The following is a 5,034-nucleotide window of genomic DNA, read 5'->3' on the forward strand; positions in this document are numbered from 1 at the left end:
GGGGGAGGGGGGGGGAAGCTTAGCCAGCTTTGAAAACTACACAGAAACTGATGCCTGCTGCATTACTTCAGAGAGGTAAAAATGTTTTTATCTGACTGTAACATTTAAAACTAAACACATCTACAGGGCTAGGGCTATTTTGAAGCAAGAGAATTTTAGAGCAGAAGCCATACCCAGTTTAGGCTATTAAGAAAACACTGAATATCTTTAAAATTTCCTTTACTTCTACCCTGTCCAAGTAAGTCTCATGTAGGTAGCACACATGGTGCAACGAATAGAAGCTGAACAACACTACTGAACTTAATACTAAATTATGGCAAACAATTTGAAACAAACAAATAGACGAATAAACAAAGCCAGGCTAGAGCAGAGGTGAGAAAAAGATTCTACCAAGAGGTCAATCTCACTCTTCTACTCAGACAGTTATAAGCACTATAGTAAATATTAAGAAACAAACAGAAAAAAAACACAACTAGAAGAACACAAGGTTAATGAGAAAATGACTCCAACACACTTCCGAATCAAAGTATTTGCTTGCAACCATTGAATGCCTTCAGAGCAAATACACGTCTTTCTGTGCCAATTTGCATGAGGCACTTCTAACATCTAACTTTGCGATCCCAGAGTTTCACAGCCATCCTAAGTGATGAAAGATAGGAGAGACTTCACAGTATTGTAGATAATGGGAAAAACATTAAATCAAAGCGATGCTATAGTCCTCGAATTGCAGAGCAGTACCTATTTCACATACACTGTTAAACTTAAGTTACAGAACAAAAGAAACAACAGCTTCTAGAGTAAGGAACGTCATCAATTTCAGTGAAAAAGGCACCAAGGTTAATTCCTATCACTGACATGAAAATAGCACTTCTCATTTGTGACCGTTCCATCAGAAAGCTTTTGCTACTTGTAGCAATACAGATGGAGTAGGCCTACTAAAATGTCACTTTTCCTGAGAGCACATTTTAAAATTCCCTCCTCTCTCACATAAAGATCTGCCACAGGGAAGAACAATTACACTGCTGTCTATCCCTCAAGCCTAAGCAAGTTGGAGATTGCTTTCTCTAAATAAATAAGCCCAAGAAAATATGGAAAGCCACAAATAATTGAACAGCTCTGGAAAATGACCTTTTTCACACCCCCAATGAAAAAACATTTTATTTTCAATTCACATAAGTAATCAAACCAGAACTACGATCCAGCAACATCCAAAGATAAAAGTATTCAGCTGATCTAGACAAAAATTTACTCTATTTCTGTCAAGGATGAAAGCACACCTCCGTGTCTTTGTTGTTAGCTATTTGAATAAAGTTCGGGGTTGTAGTTTGGATCTTGATGTGCAATTTGAGATTAACAACGCATTTATATATCCTATTACACATCCCACATGCATTTAGCCTCTGAACATGATGGCATCCTTAATTTTCTCCATTACATCTCATTGTTAGGCTGTTTAAATTCATTTGAAAAAGTCATTAGCTTTACATTAAGAATTGCTGTGGCATCTGGCAGATGATCTATAGATGGAAATTTTGTTTGTGTGAAGCCCCATCACCACTGCTCATAGACTGAGAAACATTATTTAAGAAAAGGTCCAAGCTAATGGTATTTGACACAAAAATACACATCTGTGATCATCAATGAATCACATAGTGCATTATCAATGCTAATGTTCATAAGACCCCAACAGCGTAAGTAAGTAGGATTGCTGATGCTGCCAAGATGGGGAAATGAGGCTTAGATACTTAAGAAAAGAAATTGGGTTACAAATAAACAGTACATCTAAACACACGAAAGCAAAATAAACAAGTCTCTATTTCTCATCTGCTTCTAGAAACACAAATTGTTCCCGCTCATCTCACCTATCTGGTGCCTGAAGTGACGTAGGGCAGGTATCAAGCTTTTTTTTTTTTTTTTTTTTTTAGGTATCCTCCAATGCTTTAGCTTCATGCAATCACCTGAGCAGCAAGGCTTCTCAACAGAGGAGAGCTAGCAACCACCCTGACAAAGACCAAAGCCAACAGAGCCAATTACCCTCCTTTCCTCTGGCAGTAAGTCAGAAACTAACTCTGAAGAAAAAGTGCTGCTGACAAGGAGACTATCAGCAGCACTGGACTGATGAGCCTTGTCATCTCTATCCATTACTGCTTTGATCAGGAATGAAAATCTGTATCCTTCAAGCCTACAGGCATACAGAAGGAAAAGATATAGATGATGGCTGGCAAGAAAACATGCAGTTTTGCATTATGGACTGTTTTATACATATTTCTTTATTTTTATGAGCATTAGGAAAGCAATTCCTAAGTATTCAATTCATCCACACTTCTTGTTTGTTACTAATATTTTATTAAGTCAGTAGAACAAAGATTATAGGGGGAAATGAGATAGTTTAAATGCTCCATATTGCTGAGAATAATAAAAAAAAATGCTTGAAGGTTCCAGCTTTTATAAAGCACAATGGACCATGTCTCCTCCTGAGAACAGCTTAAGCACACTGCACCCCGTAAGACATTTTGCTTAATCATCCATGTTAAAAGTCCTATTGTTGCGATAAGGCTTGCAGAAACATTTTGCATTAATGTCTGATTTTACCTCCGGTTTGGGAAAGAAACAACAAGAGTTCTTAGAATAATACTTGAGTTAGCAGTCTTAGTGTCCTATACAGTCAGCATAGCTGAAACAGGCCCTCCTCTTCAGATATCATCCAGCTTAGTCCCAGAGTTGCATTGTGCAACTCGCATCTAATGGCTGAAACTGTTTCAGCAAAGAGCAATCTCTGGATTTTCACTGCTACAGATTTACCTGCACAACATTTCATTTCAGGACAAGGTTTTCCTAGCAAGAAATCCAGCAAGATATAAGAACTTGGAGCAAAGACCAGATCACAGGGACACACACTGCCATGATGTAGGAAATAGTTTTTTCTTCCTGGTAAGAACCTCTCATGCCTGGATGGCAGAACAAATTGAGAGATTCTTGGGAGTTAACACTGATTTCCAATAAATGTAAATTCTTAATATAAAACTCCAACAGATGAACTGTGCTTGCTTGCCAAAATAAACAGGATGTACCTGGACATCCAGAAATAGTTTCTGAAAAGGAAATCAAACTTGGTTGCTTTCACTAATATGTAACGCAAGCAATGAGCTCCTATGCACTACTGGGTTTGAAAATGCTATCAACTTCACCTAATTTGTCAGAAGACAGGGAGTAGCTTTGTCTCTTTACCCCAAATTGCTGCTTTAAACTTTAGAGTGCCATGGCTCAGTTTGAGTCATGAGCTCAACAGACTATTATGGAAAGCTTGTGGAGCTCCAACCCTCAGCTATACATCAGTAGAGAAGACTTGAAAAAGAAGCCAAGGCAAGAACATTTAGGTGGTCAAGAAACAGTTCTCAGTTGTAGTTTAACCCGGCAGGTAGTAAGCATTAGGATCTGGCATAGTTATGTCAAAAAGATTAAGTTCAGTTGTGTAGGTTCTTTGGTCTCTCTTGGCTTTCCAGTTTACACACATCCAGGATGCATAGTCCCTCTTGTCTAATGAGGAGGCATAAGAGAGACAAAACCGAACAGTAAGCCACTCATGGCTCAAGGCCAAAGAATGCAAACATGACCATGCAAATTTTGGCATTGCATCCATGCCAAATCGGGCAAAACAAAATGGAGAGGGTGAGCAAACTCACAAGTTACTAATGACATTTGGAGACAGGCAATAGGAATTACGCAAGCAATAAAGCGATGCTATAAAAATGCAGACACCATCATGATATCAGGATAAACAAAACCACAGAGGACTGGGAAGGAGCTGATATAATGAAGATTTTTTAATCAGTGGCTGAGGGGGATAGGTCATTAGCCTGGCAATAAACCTTATTTGCTGACCGTTTGTTGATGAGATTCAAATTCAAACACATTGAATATACAATGCATATTGCTTAGAGTTTAATACTGCAGCATATTTAATACTGCAGCATATTGAATTAACCCCATCATTACAATCATTATCCTGGAAACAACTGCTCCCAGAAATTTTGGAACTCAACTGAATGTTTGAATTCAAATTCTGGGTATGCAAATGCAAACGATACAACCAAGCAGTTATTTATAGAGAAGAAGGAAGAATCAGGAGTGTGCTGTCTTTTTTTTTTTTTTTCCTTTTAGATTCATTTCTTAATTGGTCATGTTCTGAGTCCAAGGAGACATAGAGCTCAAGAAACATCAGGAGCAGATATCTCCCAGAGCATCTTTATAATGTTGTAATATGGAAGAAGCTTATCAGCTTTCAGCTTTCCTCTTCCTCCTCTCAGGCATGGCACTAGACCTGAGTCTTGCAGAAGGAAAACCTTTCAGAGCAGTCCCCACTATAACAGCAAAAACGATGATGGTGGACAAATAATGAAGTTGCTCTGAAAGTAACACCTCCTATTTACATGGAAACTACAACATGTACCAAGAGCACGATAACATTACTTGAGCAAATTCTCAGAAAAAAAAAAAACAAAAAACCAACTGGTTTCCAACAGTCACCCCAACTAGCTGTGCATTTTCACCAGTGAGGAACAAGAGCCTGTATACTGCACTCATAAAAATCTGCACCAGTGGACTTGACCCACTGTTTCACAGCCGCTGTGACAGCATCTTTCCTAGGGAAACATTGCCCATGCAGTCCATTTTTCATTGGCCCAAACAGATGGAAGTCAGAAGGCTCCAAATCTAAACTTGCATGTTAATGAAGGCATAATCTAAATGCCTCTTGAACACTGAGCAGGGTCATCAACTACCTCTCAAGAGAGCCTGTTCCAGTGTTTGGCCACCTTTATGGTAAAGAAATTTTTTTCTCATGTTCAGTTTGAACCTTCACTGTTACAGCTTTGTGCCATCCACGTGCACCCTGAAAAAGGTCGGAAAAGGCTGGCTTATGGTGTATTGAGGGGATTTCTGAGAAAGCTAATTTCTACCACAGTTACTTTTATAATTCACTAGTGCAAAAGAAGCAAAATTCAATTTATTGGAGGTCCAAGATCTTTTATTCTT

At 38.6% G+C, this 5,034-nt stretch overlaps 1 long non-coding RNA gene across 1 annotated transcript in view; it reads right to left on the reverse strand.

Moving 5' to 3' along the window:
* LOC104912653 overlaps positions 1–5,034 on the reverse strand; it is a 78,332-nt gene that overhangs the window by 41,717 nt on the left and 31,581 nt on the right. The gene's annotated exons all lie outside the window — the stretch shown is intronic.

Source organism: Meleagris gallopavo, chromosome 11 (genome assembly GCF_000146605.3).
Source record: "Meleagris gallopavo isolate NT-WF06-2002-E0010 breed Aviagen turkey brand Nicholas breeding stock chromosome 11, Turkey_5.1, whole genome shotgun sequence".
Lineage (NCBI taxonomy): Eukaryota > Metazoa > Chordata > Aves > Galliformes > Phasianidae > Meleagris > Meleagris gallopavo.